Source organism: Panthera pardus, unplaced genomic scaffold, assembly GCF_024362965.1.
Source record: "Panthera pardus isolate Hobbes unplaced genomic scaffold, ASM2436296v1 HiC_scaffold_8, whole genome shotgun sequence".
NCBI lineage: Eukaryota > Metazoa > Chordata > Mammalia > Carnivora > Felidae > Panthera > Panthera pardus.
This window is the reverse complement of record NW_026527013.1, coordinates 149,727,203-149,745,973: the sequence shown is the minus strand read 5'-3', so window position 1 is coordinate 149,745,973 and position 18,771 is coordinate 149,727,203. Positions and strand designations below refer to the sequence as shown.

General features: G+C 40.1%; 1 protein-coding gene across 8 annotated transcripts in view; it reads right to left on the bottom strand.

The window, feature by feature from the left end:
- CALD1 (caldesmon 1) overlaps positions 1-18,771 on the bottom strand; it is a 187,726-nt gene that overhangs the window by 115,479 nt on the left and 53,476 nt on the right. For all 8 annotated transcript variants that reach the window (XM_019452817.2, XM_019452814.2, XM_053897271.1 and 5 more), the window contains one exon: positions 7,518-7,611. The gene's annotated coding sequence lies outside the window, so the exon portion shown is untranslated. The remainder of the gene's footprint in view (positions 1-7,517; positions 7,612-18,771) is intronic.

The window sequence follows — 18,771 nt, the reverse complement described above, 5'->3', positions numbered from 1 at the left end:
ATCTTATTTTCCTTCTGTGACTTCTAATATAGCAATAGGGATAGGTAGGTTAATCAGAACCCTGTTTGCAGGTAGGGCCCCAGGGAGTAGAAGTGGCTCATTGGCCCCATAAGCCATAAAACTGCCACTAACAGCAGGAGTCTTCACCTATGATGTGTTCACTCATTTATACCAGGGATGACAAACTCAAATGCTTTGAAGAACCAAAGAGGTGAATATTTGGGGGATGGTGGCCCATGGGAAAACGGAGAATGCATACATTAAGAGCATTCAAAATCAAGTTAAAAACAAAATCCGTGCTGGGCAAGGGAAGCACATTTGCAGGTCTATATGGGTTTCATTTTGGCACTTTGTGACCCCTGATTTATAGAGTCATTCATTAGGGTCAAGAGTGAACCCACACAAAATTACAGTCCACATGGAGAAGTTTATTTACTTAGCCCGTGGTTATATAGGATGTACTATGTACCAAGCACAGTTCTCAGAACTTTATAAATATCAATTTAAATCTTTCTAACAATCCATATTGTCTCCATTTTATAGATAAAAAGATAGGCCCAGAGAAGCTGAGTCATGTGTCCAAGGTCACAGAGCTAGTAAATGGTAGAGCTAGCCTGGCCCCAGAGTCTGTGCTTCTAATCACAGAACAATGCTCCATCTCAAAAGACCTGTAAATGGATAATACAAGGTAGACCGTGGCAACAACCTTGAAGATGAAATGATCACGTGATTGACTGCACAAATGCCCCTCAGTAGGAGAGGTTTCCTGTCCAGAGGATTTGGCCTGCTGCACGTTAGGCAGGCTCACATTTGATGTTTATTAATGAAGTAAAAACGAATCTCCTGTTTATGTTCATTTGTGTTTTGGCAAACTGATTTATTACTTCATTTAAGTGGGGTTTGCTTCAGGAAATAAGTTGACTTCATTCTAAAGTCTTAAAAACTAAAACATAGTACTTCACACTTTGACTATTTCTTTGCTTTTTAAAATTTAATTAGACATGAAGGTCAGTCATCTAACTTTATCAGTTTGCATCGGTCTCAGGGCAGAGCCAAGTTTGTGGGATCTGAAGATTATTTGGGAGGCCTTCTTTAGTACTGGGGCGCCTGGGAGGCTCAGTTGGTTAAGCATCTGACCCTGGATTTCAGTTCAGGTCATGATCTCGTGGTTCATAGGTTCGAGCCCCGTGTCGGGCTCTGCACTGACAGCATGGAGCCTGCTTGGGATTCTCTGCCTCCCTCTCTCTCTGCCTCTCTCTCTCTCTCTCTCTCTCTCAAAAAAAGAAATAAACATTTAAAAAAGGAAGAGAATATTAAATGTAAAAAGTTCAGCAGGGGTTGTGGCAGAGACATGATCCCCGGGAGGGGCCCTGCCACTTCAGCTCCACTGGCTTCATGGCAAATCCACTTTGGGTTTCTCACCTCGGGTTCTTCTGAGCATTCCATCAAAATGTCACAGCACCTTAATTTTATTCTTAATTTTCAATTCCTTTGAAACTACAATTATGTCCCCCTTAAAACAAATGCTTCCTGAAAACCAGAATTTAAGAAACAAAGAATACCAGGAGCAGTTATACAATTATTCTTCGAAGCAGTTTGCAATAAAGTAGAATTATAGATATAGCCAGCACGTTGCTATGTTTTGCCTATAAACTGCATAATTAAGTATGATGGGTGGATGAGAGGGCAGAGAAATTTAAAATGTTATGACTCTTTGCCAAGATGAGGCCAACGAAAAACAGATAAAAGTATTGGAAACCCTAATGTACGTCAATGAACGTATTATTGGACTCACCAAATTGTCTATTGCATTGAATAAAAAAAAAATAGTCCAATTTATAGGAGAGAATGAAGGAATGCTAGAATTGCTAATGTAGCCCTATTCTAGCACCTGAGATGGAGAGTGTTCAATTCAATATACTATGGAAACAGTAAATTCATGAGTGACTGAAGATGTATGTTCGAGGAACGAGAAAAAGGACAGATGGTGCTAATGGTCATCACAAGCTCCCTCCCCCCCAACCTTAAACCTCAACTTGCAACTGCATCTTTTATTTCTAAACCATTAGCCAGCATTCTGAGGGAGGTAATTAGATTGTCTCATTATAACAAATGTCTTTATGTTTATAAATTGTCTAAGTCTAGAGGGAATCAGATTCACAATTATAGGCATATCTACTTATGGGAGGAATTCTTAAGAACTTGGAGAAAATGCTTTTAGAAGAACTCCTTCCTTCAGTCCCACCCTACATTTGTAATCACTCCCTCTGGGTATGATAAACACACTTTCCCCAGACACAGGATGCCTCATTCCATGATATATCCTATTCGGTCATTAAATAACAGGACTCAATATTAATGTTGGCCTTCTCCATCCCTTTAAAACAAAGTGTTTTCAGCCAAAGATATTAAACTAGTCAACCGCTCTTTTCTCCTGTCAGAGAAACAGCCAGCATCCTGAAATCACAGCTCATTTGTACCACATTGGCGTGAATATTCAGACTCCATTTGTCTCCAGCTCTTAAAAGCTGGTGTTAGAGTGAATGACAGACATTTTGTTTTGAATTAGCAGAAAGGAGGAGGAAAAAGGCCCAAGTAATAATTTTGGCCTAAAATATCTGTTTCAGGGAATGCAGCTCTGCCCTTTCCTTAGTGAAAGTCGATTTTAAAACAGTCTCGATTTAATTTGGCATTAAATTGGACCTGGGATACAGAGAATGGTAGGAAGGAAACTTGTTTCAGATTTCCCCCCCTCAGACCGCATGCTTGTTCTACTTAAATCCTATTGGAGTATGGCTGCACAGAGTGCAAGACGTTCACTACTTCGTATTGTTAAACATCCCAAAGTAGAGTTCAGAAGCAGCTGAATCTGTGTCCTTGGACTGTAGAAATCCAATCATTCTTGGAGCCTCAGGTAAGCCTCAGGACTTTTGATTATTTCCGTTGAAAACTATTAAATAGCACAATCATTCTTTATCTCTTTATTCATGACTATTAGACAAGAGTCTGGAGAGGAGTTCTAGAAGAACCTTTCTTCTAGAAAGTACTCCTGGCACCACTGTCTATTTTTCTCCCTTGCCCTCTGTGGCCCTCATCTTGGCTTGTCCACCCTGGCCCAAGCTCCTGTGTCAATAGCTGTGCTAGGCAGGAATATGTGTTTCCACAGAGGCACCTCTTAAAGCCGGGTGCAATTCTCTGACCAGGAAAACTCCATCATTTGGCCAAAGTTACAAAATCCGCATATGGTGATGCTGGAGTGTCCTCTTACCCTTCCTAACATGAAGGTTTCCAGAACGTTGATGAGACTATGGGAATCTGTCTTCCTCCTGTTCCCTCAATCCCTAACCAAACTTGGGCTCACTGCATATTTTCACCCTATACCATATGACAAGGACTTGAGTGTGGGCTCTTGAAGGCGAGACTCTTGAGGAAGGAGTGGATTCAAGACATTTTCACATATGAGGCTGGTTCTACAACCCCTACCAGAAATCTAGAGAGAGGATTCTTAGTGTAAGAAAGACTCCTTCAGATCCTGTGATAGCAGGTTTGGGCACACTTGAACTAAAAAAGAGACTGAGCACTTTATTAAAGGTGTCCAGGGAGACTTGTTCTGTAAAACTCAAGAAAAGAGGAAGAAAAAAACTTCTCTTTCCACTCCATCTGGAGCTTCAACTGACTCCAAAAATATTGGCCCACTGTGGTTATAAAATCTCCCATTTATGCTTTTCTTAAACAAGGGCAAAGACTTACAACTCAAAGCACTTCTTTTACATGCTCATAGGAAAATCATCTTTCTCTCCAAACCTTGTAGCTGACTGAAATTAATGAAACACAGTTGAGAGGCACCTATGCTGGCCACTGGCCACCATTCATTTGGAACACCCCATCTAGGCCATTCATGGATTGTAGAGCCATTTTCTCTTGACTACAAAATTTCTCCTTTCTCATCTTAGGTAAATAGCAATTTGAGTAAAAATCACTGGGGCAAACCATAAGAGACTCTTGGATACTGAGAACAAACTGAGGGTTGATAGGGGTTGGGGAGAGGGGAAAGTGGGTGATGGGCACTGAGGAGGGCACTTGTTGGGGTAAGCACTGGGTGTTGTATGCAAACCAATTTGACAATAAATTATATTATTAAAAAAATCACTGTCAGGTGTCACTGATACTTTAGGCAGCTGCATAAAAATTGGCGTCTTTTCCGCTACTCAAAGAACACCAAGACAGAAGTGTGGAAGTGGGTAGATGAAGAAAGCTGGCATCTCACAGTTAACTAGAGAACATGGGTGGGGTTTGTAGAGAAGAAGGAGGAAGTTTCCAGAACTCAGATGGTCTCTTCCACTGTTACCAGACAATCCAAGGAAAGTTCAAGGTTCTGCTAAAGAAAGAGAACTAAGAGAGAAGGAGAGAAAAAGAAAAAAAATTGCAAAAAGAGAATCTAAAGGAAGAAAAGTAATACTTCAGAAAACAAAATAAATGGATAAATATTTTTCCTTCTTTTATTTGTCACAGAAAGCAGGAAAAACTAAGGAAACTAGTGCTGGGATAAACATGGCCTCATTAGAAATGACATTTCTGGTGGGACCCAGAGAGAAGATTGCTATGGCCGTCATGACCCATGGCCCCTCCATACTCTACCAGCTTCCATTCTGGCCTGGCTATGAAACCCTAAAATATTGCCAAAGCCTCCTGGAGGGCATAGGTAGAGTGGGGAAACCAGTAGGGATCAACATACTAAAGAAGGAGTTCAGTGCAAAGGATGTACATTCCCCTCTACTGAGCCCTTTACTGACTGTCTAGACAAGATAATGTTCAATGGCACCAGTCTCTGAGAAAGATCTACCTTCTGTCTCTTTGGACATTGAGCAGTCTATTCCCAGGCTCCCCTACTGTCCAGTCTGATCAGCTCTGATTGGCTGATGAAGAAAATGGCTCCAAAGGAAGGTGTTGATGTATGAGGCCCCCTTGGCAGAAACTTAGGGAGTCAAACCTATGCTCATGGGTGCAGTTTATTAGATGGGACAAGCCCCAGGGGAATGGTTTGGAGGCATATCCCCAAAGGAAAGGACAGAAGAAGAAATAAAATAGGGCCAAATAAATGAGAGAGAAAAAGAAAGACATACACATGAGTTAATATACCTGTTCTTTGGTTTAAAAATTTTTTTTTAACATTTATTTATTTTTGAGACAGAGAGAGACAGAGAATGAACAGGGGAGGGGCAGAGAGAGAGGGAGACACAGAATCCGAAACAGGCTCCAGGCTCTGAGCTGTCAGCACAGAGCCCGACGCGGGGCTCGAACTCATGGACCATGAGATCATGACCTGAGCCGAAGTCGGATGCTTAACCAACCAAGCCACCCAGGTGCCCCAATATACCTGTTCTTACAAACCCTCATTAAGAGTAGCATGTAGATGTCTTTATCATGGGAGGATTCCTCTGTTATTTACCAGGAAAACCTTCTACACACCAATTTCTGGTGGCATTTTGGAAACACTGCTCCTCTCTCTCCACACAATCTCTCTGGATGACCTCATCCACTGCCATGGTTCTAATTCCTAAGTAAAGATTATGACTGAAAACATCTCTGTCTCCAGCTCTCACCTGAGCTTCAGGTGGACTATACCCCGATGTCCCTTAAGTCCTCACACTCAGTATATCCCCATTGAAGCTCATCAGCCTTTCCTCTTGTCTCCTGGAACAACGTTCTCATGGAAGAGTGATGGGATCTGGGGCAGGCTCATGCTATTTATTGTCTCCTACCTTTTTGAGGAGAGAGGTAATTCTCCTGATGTCAGCTAATCATATTTTTCTTTCAGCCCCTCTCCTGTCTTGACTTATTTCTACCTGTTGTGGTAAAGGGCAGCAAATGTGGTAAGGGGCACCAATAATCATCACTGGGAGATAGTCTTAAAGCAAATAAATTATAGGTTCAGAAGTTACATCTAATCATCTATTCACTCACTCATTCATTCATTCAATATTATTAAATGTCTCTTATATACACAACTTCTCCTACTGCTGTGAGAGATGTAAAAGCCACACTCTTCAATTTCAAAAATTACACAATGCCATTGGACAATGAGAGACGCACAATAAAGGGCTCTAACGCATCACAGAATAACCAGTGTTCTGAAAGTGATGTCAATGCAGAGGAAGTTCAGGAGAGAGGAATCTGAGGGAAGCGCATCTGCAACAAACTAAAAATCAGCATGCTAGAAACACATGATGATGGGCTGGTATGGATTGAATTGTGTTTCCCCAAATTTATATGGTCAAGTCCTAACCCCCAATCCTTCAGAACGTAACCGTATTTGAAGATCAAGTTTTTAAAGAGGTGATTAACTTCAGGTGAGGTGATTAGGTGGGCCCTAATCTGACAGGACTGGTGTCCCCGTCAGAGAAGGAGATGTTGGACACATGGAGAGAGACACCAAACACATGTGCACACTGCAGGCTGGCATGTGAAGACCCGGGGAGAAGACTGCTATCGGCAAGCCAAGTAGAGAGGCTTCAGAAGAAACCAAACCTGCGGACATCTCACCAGAACTGTGAGGAAATTTCTGTTGTTTAGGCCACCTGGTCTGTGATGGCTTGTTATGGCAACCCGAGCAAACTAATACAGGCTGCAACAGATAGAATCGGAAAACAATTGCCTGAGAACCACACTGAATTCCCAAAAAAGTTTCCCTCCTACTGGTGCCACCCTGGGCAAAACTGTGAACAAGTGAAGTTTCCCTTACTTTCTCCAGCCTCTACCTTCTGCAATCCCCTCTTTCTGCCCCCCAGTAACCCTTCTGCCTGTGGAACTTCTCCTCCCAGCTGAGGAGGGTTCATGGGAAGTGACTGGCACTTACTGCCCCTGAAATCACCAGTGTCTGTGCAAAGGTGAGCTTATTCACTGGGGAAGACTGACTCATGACCTCTCTGTCCCCTCAAGTCAACAGCATTCTTTGCAGGAAGTGAGGACTTCATTACTGATCTTAATGCTTAATTGCTTAAGACTGCTTAATTGCTTAATCAATTAATCAATCTTAAGATTGCTTAAGATACATATGCAGGAAAAAAATAAACCAAAAAATCAAATTATAATTTTTTTAACATTTATTTATTTTTGAGAGAGAGAGAGAGAGAGAGAGTGAGCAAGCACAAGCGGGGAGGGGCAGAGAGAGAGGAAGACACAGAATGGGAAGCAGACTCCAGGCTCTGAGCTGTCAGCATAGAGCCCGACGTGGGGCTCAATCTCACAAGCCTTGAGACCGTGAGACCATGACCTGAGCTGAAGTCAGCCACCCAACCAACTGAGCCACCCAGGTGTCCGGCAAAGAAATCAAATTATAAAGCAGAAAAACAATTCTTTCCAAATCTGACAGATGAATTGGTATATAAACCATGAGGACTATAGCAGAAAGACTGGCTTCTCACAATGCATCTTTAGGTGCCAGAATTTAGAAAATGAGGCACAGAGGCTAGGAGCAGAGCCTCCCCATCCCCCTCAATCACATAAATGCTACTCACAGGTAAACGATCAGATGTCTACTTCTGAGCCTTCCGGTTGATCACCAATCCCTGCAGAATTTGGTTGAAGGATCTCCAAATGTTTTAATGACACCTGGTATAAAAGCAGGATGAAGTGGAATGAATTTTAGTTAATGCAGACCACATATTTAAAATATCATTTCTTCCTCAGGTACTATTATGAGTTAGGACCTTAAAGGGGAAATAAAGTATAGACAGAAATGGGTACTGTGCACTTGTATGTTAAAGAATATGAATACAATTATTCCAGAGTCAACCCCTAACTTATTCTAGATAATGGGGTAGATAAGGTGGTATAATAAATACAAAACAGGGAATACTACAAATGCCAATAATCAGAGACAAAGGCTTTAGAACACAGTCAAGGACACCCCTTCTCCAAACCCAACCCTCAATCCTTCTAAGCTTCAGACTCTCAAGAACCTTTCTCCACAGTCTTCGGCTGGTGATGGTCAGGAACTTGACTAATCAGTAGAAGAAGAAGGTCTGGAGGATTACAGATAATTATAGAAATGTACTGGTAGATAATCTAGAGTTAACCCGCACTTGAAACACATTAGTAAATAGTAAACATTAGAAAGACCACAGAAATGACAACTGTGACAGTAAATCACCGTCACACCCCTAAGCCTGCCCCCAACATGATGCAACAAGGGCTTCTAATGAGTATGAAATGCAACTTTGGGCTTTTAATGTTTGCCTTTAATGGAGCAGAGTAATGGGTCTCAAGTGGACCTTAAGGATATAGCTTTGCCTTCCTCCAACCCCACCCTCTGCCACTTGGCATTGGAAGAAAACAGAAGCTCACAGAGGTTAAGGGACGGGCTTGGAATCTCACTGCTAGAAACTAGGCTTGGATTCCTAGATTCTCATTTCAGCTTTCACAAGTAAAAAACAAAACAAAAACCTGCTTAGTGTGTTACTTAAAGTTTGTGTCTATCTGAGGAAGGCTGTTTTGCAAACTAGGAGTCAGGGAACCTTGAGGGCTCACAAATTCATCAGCAAACCCAGGAGCCATCCCTTCCCCCCACCCCTTCTTCTTTCCTTCTTCTTCCTCTTCTTCCTCTCCCTCTTCCTCCTCTCCTTCTCCTTCTTTTTTTCTAATTCAAGTTAGTTAACATATAATGGAGTATTGGTTCCAGGAGTAGAAGTTAGTGATTTAATCCTTACATATAACACCCAGGGCTCACCCCAACAAGTGTCATCCTTCCTGCCCATCACCCATTTCCTTAACCTTGAGCAGCCACTCAGGCCATCTGTAGCTCCTCTCCCTCAACCTCTACCACCTCTTCCTAGGGGTCCCAGGTCCTGAGTGCAAACATCTACTTTGTATTGCCATACATTTAAAGTACCTTGCTCAGCATTCTGGGATGTGGGCCCTCATCTTAAGGAGACTAAAATCCAGTTAGAGGATAAAATCCAGTTGGGACTAAAATATATAATTACATTTCTGGGTTACAAAGCCAGAAAATGACAAGAGCTCCCAATCCCATTTAAATTCCTTTTCTTCTATTGTGGGTCCAAGTTTGGAGGTCTTTTCTATATATCTGAAGAGAAGGGGATGATAAAATGGTGAGGCATTTCCTAGCTGGAAAGATTGCCTAAGCCTGCTTCATAATCTGGTTCCTCACAGCTCCTGGTCCCCTCCCAGCATGCAGTAGGATATCAAGAAATGACTGTTGAATGAATGAATGGAATCCATGGGTGAGTTTCCTGAAACTATAGGCCAAATTTTGTGCATATTAACTTTCGTTACCTTTTAAGGCAGTCTCCATTTTTCTCCCCCCCCCCCAGAATGAGAACCAGTTGCTAAATAATTAGCAAGAGTCCTTGAGGATGGAATTTAGATGAGAATCAATTACAAAGAGTGCTCCTATAAGTAAATTTATACGCAAACGTGGCTGGAGAACCTCTATGTGCCAGGAACATATCGGGGATATGAAAAAGAACAAACAGCTGTGGTACTTGGCCTTACGGTACTTATCGTGTAGTGAATCCCTAGAAGAGGTTTCTCAGACTGATTGCACGTCAAAATTTTCAGGCATGGAGGCTTTTAAAATATATATGGGACACTCCAGAGAGGTGTCCAGGAATCCGCACCTTAAAAAAGCCTACACTTGGAATGTGACGCAGATTATAGTACCCTCCCCACAGAGGCCTCCCGTCCTTGACCCTCAGGCTTCAACAAAGACATCAGAGACTAGAAAAAGGCAAGAGTTACCTGCCAGGATTATAACTGAACACACTGAGAGGTATTTAAATTGGCAGAGAAAATAATTCACAGTATCTTCCCCAAACCCTCTTGCAGGGTCAGTATTTATTTGCCCAGTTTTCCTTTCTGCCCTTTCAATTCTGTCAGTATTTCTATTTGTTTAATTAATTAATTTTTAATTTAAATGTTAGTCAGTTAATATACAGCACAGTATTCGTTTCAGAAGAAGAATGCAGTGATTCATCACTTACATGCTGCACCCAGTGCTCATCACAAGTGCCCTCCTCAGTACCCACCACCCTTCTAGCCTATCCCCTACCCACATTCCTCCATCAGCCCTCAGTTTGCTCTCTATCCTTAAGAGTCTCTTGGGGTTTGTTTTCCTTTCTTCTCTTTTTATTTTTGAATTTAGGAATGAATATAGGAAAAATAGAGGAAGAAAATGCTATCAGTGGGATTTTTTTTTTTTTTTTTTTTTTGGTTTATAGTATCTGGGTCTATGTTCATGAACTATCTTGTTAATGAGACAAAGAGAAAAGAAAGGCTTTCAAGAGGAACCATAAAGAGAATGGCAAAGTGAATGAAAGTAGAGTCTGTCTTCAGATATACTTTGCTTTCTATTCTCCGATTTAGAATCCAAGGGCCGCAAAACTGATGAAGCTCTTACTCTCTATTTTAAGATCTTTTTCTACCTTCAGTTCCTTTGCAACTTCAAATAGATTCCTGGGTGAACGAGTACTCACTGGATCCCTTTAAGCTTTTAATTCAGTGCCTAACACATGTATGCTGGCTGGCCTGGCTCAGAGGCAGTTGCCAAAATTCTCTGCAGGCAAATCTGATTCTAGACTGGACGGTAAAGAAGGAAAAGACCTGAGATGAAGGAAGAGGGGAAGGAAGAGAGAACAGGGTTGTGTTAAGCAAGTGAGCCTGTCTTCCTTCCACAACCCCTTTTCTAGTCAGTGGTGAACGGTCAGGTCCTATTTACTGCTCTTTTGATTGAACCGTCTGCTGAGGCATGTGGGGACATTAGGGTTTTATATGAACGCATGTGCTATAGGAGAATCAAGGTGTAACAAAAAGAAAGGAGAAATTTATCTCCTCTCGATCAGACTTGTAGTCCTCCAAGAGTAGTGATTTTCTTAAAAACTTCAAAAACTAGCTAAAGCCATTCAGTAGCATGAGAAACAGAAACTAGCACCTTCCTAGGTTACACAAATGAAAAAGCATCGCCAGTACATAATTGCAAAAAGTGATTACAATTCTACCTTAAAATTCCTACCACAAGTATTCACAGAAAGATGCCATTTTCCAAAAGGATACCAAAAGGGAGGGTCTAAAATGTTAATTTATCATAACAGTAGTTATTGCAAAGGTTAAATTAGGGATCTTTTATAAAAAATGAATAATTTTATATAGCCATTAAGAACCAGGTTTTAATTAATTTAAAATTTTACCTTTAAAATGTGGTTGAATTAGTACCCCCTGATTTTAACATTAACATTAATATTAATATTTATATTTAAAAATCTCCCATGACTTTTATAATATGCTCTGCTTTCATTATGGACATACAAATACTATGTTTTTTTTTCCTCTTTTTGTTTTAAAGTTCATTTTGAGAGAGAGAGATCACATGTGTGCAAGCAGGGGAAGGGCAGAGAGAGAGAGAGAGAGAGAGAGAGAGAGAGAAAATCCCAAGCAGGGATTTTCTGCATTGTCAGGGCAGAGCCCGATGTGGGGATTGAACTCATGATCCGTGAGATCACGACCTGAACCGAAATCAAGAGTTGGACGCTTAACCGACTGAGTCACCCAGGCGCCTCATAAATACTACATATTAAGGACTCTTAGTGCCAGGCCTTGTGCCAAGCACATGGTACACATCTATCTCATCTGATTGCTATAGCACCCTAGTGAGGTATGTATTCTTATCTTAGGGTAAGCAGTGAGAAGTTCGTTTTATTTAGGTCATTTGCCTCCGTTCACTCAGCTAGTAAGAAGTGAAGCAAGTATTCAAACTCAAGGGCTGACCCAGCCTGATGGGTGTATTGGAAGGATACATGCCCACATTCACTTATTCACTGAGTGGGTACTCTGAGGCACACAGAGATGAACAAGGGCTGCTTTCACAGAGCTGGTGTTCTTGTGTAGTAGGAACAACACAGGTGTTTCTGATAATGAGTAAAGAAAACAGCATGTTGTGACAGAGGGCCACCAGAAGGTCACTGGAGGCCGGATAGTGAGAGATGGTCTCTCCAAAAAGAAGACATCTAGGCTGAAAATACATTTCTAGGAGGGAACAGCCCATGTGAAGATCTAGGGAAAGAGTGTTCCAGGAGGATCCCTTGAGAATCCCAGCATGAGATGGAGGCTTTTGTAAGTTCTGTGTGCTCTGTGATCATGAAACTCTTTCAAGTTATTTGCCCCCTATGGGACTCAGGCTTTATCTGTCTGTTGGCAGAGTATACAACGTTGAAAGATGTGCTGAATGAGGACTTACCAAAAATGATCCTCTAAGCGCTGCCTTTGTTGGAAATCATGACGGTGGCAGTGGTGCTGGTGATCTGTCCCTACCCAGAGAAGAGTGCCAGGGATGCACATGGTCCCCTTTGCATTCAGTGCCCAGAGTGACAGAGGTACCCTTGTACCCCCTTTCACTTGGTTAGCTTGAAGAGAGTTTCTTTCTGTGGGTTTATGTGAGCTCCTTTCAGTCTTGTGCATTGGAGGAGAAGGCCGAATATTTCTTAATAATAAAAGAATGAAAAGCTATGGGACATAATCCTTGGAATGGGAAAGGAATGGTAAGTAGCTATTTCAGTCTTAGTTGGCAGGAAGTCACATAATTTGTGGGGATGGAAATTAAAATAAAATATTTAAAAATAGATCTATGGGTTTTAGTCAGAATGAGCCAGTAACAATAAAACATCACTAATTGTCTCTTGTGAATTGTCTCTCTTTTTCATTTATAGTTGAATATGGGAGCTAGGAGTATTTTAGAAGGGAAGAGATATGTGATCTTAGGGAATTTAGTCACTTAAATAAATACTAATGAGTGAACTGACCTTGACCAAGTCATTTAACCACGTTAGGCCCCTCAATTCCTTCATCTGCAACATGAATTTTCGGGAATGGAGTTTTAAGTTCCCCCCAATTCAGATGGTTTGTATGTACTTCTATGATCTTCCAAGGGGAAAAAATGTCTTGTGTATGTCTCAGTATCTGTGAATGACATAGTTATGATTGTGAATAAAACAAGCTCAACTGAGCTCACTCTTTTCAGCATCAAACAGGCTGCTCCAAGAAGCGTATTGCTTTGCAGAGACCACAGACCCTCCTACCACTTCCCCAACATTTCTAGGAGATGAGTGTATTTTATAGCTCCAAGAGAAATAATAATATATTGTAAAATAATATCTATCATTTATTGAAGGTCTACTACGTGCAAGGTACTTGATATCTGTTATCTCATGTGATCTTCAAAAGTAAACTGTGAAACTGGCTGTTTTTATTATCCCCATTTGAAAGCAAGGAAACAGATCCAGAATCACTATCATGTAGTCAGTAAGTAGCAGAGTTGGAATTACAACCCAGATTTGGTGGACTCCAAAGCTCTTCCCATGACCAAAAACTTGGAGGAGTCATAGTCGCCAACAATGACATTTCTTCTACTCTTTTGAGAAAAGCATCTGGGGATATCATCTCAGTAGGACCCTTGGAGAATTCATCCATGAAGAGGGGGCAGACTGAAGGTCCATGGAGTGATACAAACTCATCTCAGCCCTAATTACACTAAAGTGAACTTCCCAATCTATCAAACTACCAGAACATGGGTAACCCTCTCTGGAGGAAAGCAGTATCATCCAGGACTTCAACTGGATATGCATATGGAAAAAACGAAAACTAAGTCTTGACTTCTGTTTAACACCATATCCTCCACCCCAAAAAGTTCCAGGTTGAGTGTGGATCTCAATGTAAAAGCGGACACGTATAAGCTTTCAGAAAAAAAGTAGAAGATACATCATGTTCTTGAGACAGGTAAAGATTTTGTAAATCACTAACCATAAAGAAATAAAATTGATAAATTTCACATTGAAATTAAGAACCATAAAGAGAGTGAAAAAATTAGCATTAAATATATCTGATAAAGGACTTGTATCCAGAATATATAAAGAATTCCCATAAACCAAGAAGAAAAAGATAGATGACCCATTAGTAAAATGGGTAAAGACTTTGATAGGCACTTCACAAAAGAGGATACTAAAATGGCCAATAAGCATATGAAAAAGTGCTCAATCTTATTAATCGTTAGAAAGATTCCAATTAAAACCACACACCATTAGAATGGCTAAAACTTAAAAGACTGGCAATTCAAAGTGTTAATGAGCAACTGAACTCTCACGCACAGCTGTGGGAATGTAAACTGGCAGTCACTTAGGAAAATTATTTGACAGTTTCAGCTGCTGAAATGGAATATTTGTATATCCTGTGACCCAGATATCTTACTCCTAGGTATGTACACAACAAATATCCGTGCAAATATTCATCAGAAGACATGAATTAGAACAGAATGCTCATAGCAGCACTTTCATAATAGCTACAAACAGGAAATCACCTCAATGCCTACCAATAGTAAAGTGGATAAGTTGTGGCAGGCAAGCAGTGAAAAACTGTGCAACAGTTAGAACGATCTAAGTATTGCTCAGGCAATGAATCTCAGAAACATAATGTTAAACAACAGAAGTGACACACACACACACACACACACACACACACACACACACAGAGAGAGAAAGATTCCATTCATATAAAATTAAAAAACCAACAAAACTAATACTTAGTGTTAGTAATCACAATAATGGTTACCCTGGGGCAGTGGGGGTAAGGGGAGGAGGCTGACTGTAAAAGGAAGCACAAGGGGGGGCTTCTGGGGTGCTAGTAATGTTCTGTTTCTTGATCTTGGAGGGGACTACACCATTATGTTCATTTTGTGAAAATTCATCATGCTGTACAATTATGATTTGTACACTTTTCTGTATGTTATACCTCAAATAAAGATTATTTTTACAACATGTGGAGAGAAAAAGATGAAGCCTCAGCTGGAAAAGACGACAACTAATGGGGATTTATGAGCTCAAAATATATAAAATCATGAAAGTTTGGTATTTCTGGCCATATATTATACCAGTAGGGAAATAAAATAATAAAAAGAAAGACAAACAATGAGAGAAAACAAGAAGGCAATACAAATCAATGTACTCTGCAGGGGGAAAACTGTATTTGGGAAGGCTGGGATCAATTTGGCCAGTTATTTCTAAATTAAAAGTCAACACTGGATTATTTACCAATGACTTAGTGAACTTTCCATAAGATATATTTTGGCTTACTATATCTTAGAAGGGAAAGTTTGAATGTTTTTGCAAGTGGCCCATACCAAAGCAATTCAAATACAGGGACTATTTATCATCTTAAGATGTGGTGAAACTTCATGTCCATTCAGCCCCTTGCTCACTAACCACACTGTTTCTTCTCTTCACTTTCAACTACCCACCTTCCCAAATCTATAGCCAATGGTGCACATGTGCATCAGGCTCTTGCACAAGGTTTCCTCTTTACTTGTTTAAATTGTATGTTTTCATTTAAGTTTTTGCCTGTGTATATTGCATATTTGTCCATAGTATGCTTGTATTTCAGTGTAAATTTTTATGTCTGTAGGAGAGTCTCTTGGTTTTAATGAGATACATTTTTCATGTTACTATGCAATTGTGCATATGGATGTATCTATATACTTGTATAAATTAGTGGATAAGAGAGACAAGATGCATTAGTAGGGTATCATGTTAGAAATTTATTTAGCCAAGCAGGTTAAATCAAGCAAGAAAACTAAGGAAATTACTCTTATAATTCAAGAAAAAGTCAATTATTCAATGAAAGTAAGAGTTCCCTTGGCATTCTGCAATGGGTTCACTGCATTGTTGACAAAACTTTAAACTATTCAGTTGGGTTGGACATTGGTTGTTCCCTTGAAAGCAGCATGGAATTGTGAGAGAAGACAGGCTGTGGGGTCATAACAGAGGTACGACCTTAAGGAAATTCTTTGTTGGATATCAGTTACTTACTTTAAAATAAAAATGATTAGAAATAATAAGTGTTGGCAAGGATGTAGAGAAAAAGGAATCCCTGCACACTGTTGGTGGGAATATAAATTGGTACCGCCACTATGGAAAACAGTATGGAGGTTCCTCAAAAAGTTAAAAATAGAAATACCATATAATCCAATAATTCCACTATTGGGTATTTACCCAAAGAAAACAAAAGCACTAATTTGAAAAGATATATGCACCCCTCTGCCCTATATTCATTACAGCACTGCTTAAGATAGCCAAGATATGAAAGCAATCTAAGTGTCCATCAATAGATGAGGAAATTTGGTGTGCAAACACACACACACACACACACACACACACACACACACACTGAAATATTATGCAGCCATAAAAAAGGATGAGATCATGCCATTTGAGACAAAATGGATGAATCTAGAGGGTATGATGCTAAGTGAAATAAGATAGACTGAGAAAGACAAATACCATATGCTTCTGCTCATAAGTGGAATCTAAAGAACAAACAAACAAATGAATAGACAAACAAAAAGCTGAATCAGACTTATAAATTCAGAGACAAACTGATGGTTGCCAGAGGGAAAGAGATGGGAGGTTGAGCAAAATGGGTGAAGGGGAAAGGGATATACAGGCTTCTAGTTATGGAATGAGTAACTCATGGGAATAAAAGGCACAGCATAAGGAATACAGTCAATGATCTTGTAGTAGGGATGTAATGAGACAGATGATAGCTACACTTGTGGTGAACATAGATAATGTATAAACTTTTCAAATCACTAAGTTGTACACCTGAAACTAATTTAACAGTGTGTGTCACCTATATGCAAAGAAAGGAAAGAAAAGGAGGGTTTTGCTAATGCCACAATGATGGACTGTCATTGTATACGGATGGGCTTCTTGGTGGCAAGGACACAGTCTTATGGCTAATTCTATCCCAATCATTTTGCATATTCCATGGCACATATCATATGCTCTGTAAAAGTTTCCTGGGTGGGTGAGTGAATAAATGAATGAACTAGCATATAATGAGCCTATTATTGAACTTAGAATGCTACAGGCCCCAAGTGAATTACCTCCTTTCTTCTCCTCCTTTGTTTATTTAGCCAGAACGAATCAAATAAACCCTCAGTTTATTTCTATATTATCAGGGGGCCAGGACTAACAAAGGTAGCAGGGAAATTTTGTTGAATTTCTCTTAAAATTTCAAGGAACACAAAGGATACAGCTTAGATATATGTTCTCAGAGGAGCCAATTTTGTACAACTATGAAGAAGAAAAAACATTTCTTAATGGAATGGAACAAGATTACAAAATAGTATGAAGGGAGGGCCTTGACGTCTTTAAACAGTGTCTGTTTGCTGCAGTCTTTCCTATTTTTTTTTTTTTGAACAATTAATGAATGAAGAATAATCCATGATGCTATTTGTACTGGCCAAAATCTTTCAATTGCTAATAAAAGAATGAGAGTGGATTTTTACAGGCAAGAGAATTCCTGATTGGAGAAGCAATAAGAATGTATCCATGGCAGGGTGAAGGTCAGATGTTTATTTTTAAGCTTTATGAATAATTCTCTACTTGTCTGAAGCAAATCGGAAAGAGAAAGTCATTTATGGCAGTATGAAGAAAGTTCTGGACTTCTCATGGGAAAGTAGCTGACGTCAGTGTTTGATAAGCTTCCTGTGGCCACAAACATATGAGACATTGACTCTTGAGAAAAATGTAAATCTTTCTCTTTACAGAATCATGGTGTGCCTGCAGCTGGAATTTGGTAGAACTATCATACATTAAGAGAGACCTGATGCAGATATTAAAAATTCCAAAGACTGTGGAGAGATAGTGGCTGGCAGGAGTGTTTCTGTTGTTGTCGCCATCACCATCAGCATCACCAACACCATCATCACTATTATCATTATCATTATCAACAAGCACTGATGTGTATTGTATTTGCAATGCACTATGTTAAATGTTTGGGCTCCAATGAATGGTAAGAAACAGTGCACCTAACTTTTATGGATATTTAATTTTCCAACAAAGGCAGCCTTCCTGGCCCTATTCTGTCCATGTGTCCATGTATAGCTCCTTTGCTTTTTAAATTGAGAATCTAATATTTATCAAGCACCATTTTATTTTACTTTAAAAATAGTAATGTTTTGGGGCGCCTGGGTGGCTCAGTCGGTTGGGCGGCCGACTTCGGCTCAGGTCATGATCTCGCGGTCCGTGAGTTTGAGCCCCGTGTCGGGCTCTGTGCTGACAGCTCAGAGCCTGGAGCCTGTTTCAGATTCTGTGTCTCCCTCTCTCTGACCCTCCCCCGTTCATGCTTTGTCTCTCTCTGTCTCAAAAATAAATAAACGTTAAAAAAATATTTAAAAACAGTAATGTTTTTAAGGTAGAGTATGCATACTGTACAATTCACCCATTTCGAGTGTACAATTTGTTTTTAGTGTATTCAGAGTTGAGCAACCAACACCAAGATCAATACAGAACATTTTCATCACCCAAAAAGAAACCCTATACCCTGTAGCCATCACCCTCCTCTCAGTCTCCCCTATCTCCCCAGGCCTAAGCACCTACTAATCTATACTGTGTCTCTAATAGAGCTCTCCATTCTGAACATTTCATATGAATGGAATCATATAATATGTGGTCTTTAGTGACTAAATTCTTTTACTTAGCACAATGTTTTCAAAGTTCATCCATATGGTGGCAGGTATTAGTACTTCATTAACTTTATGACCAAATAATATTCCACTGTATGGATATATCACATTTTGCTTATCAATTCATCCCTCGATGGACATTTGGGTTGTTTCCATCTTTTGGCTTTTATGAATAATGCTGCTATTAACACTTGTGTACAAGTTTTTGTGTGGACGTATTTTTTCATCTCTCTTGGATATATACA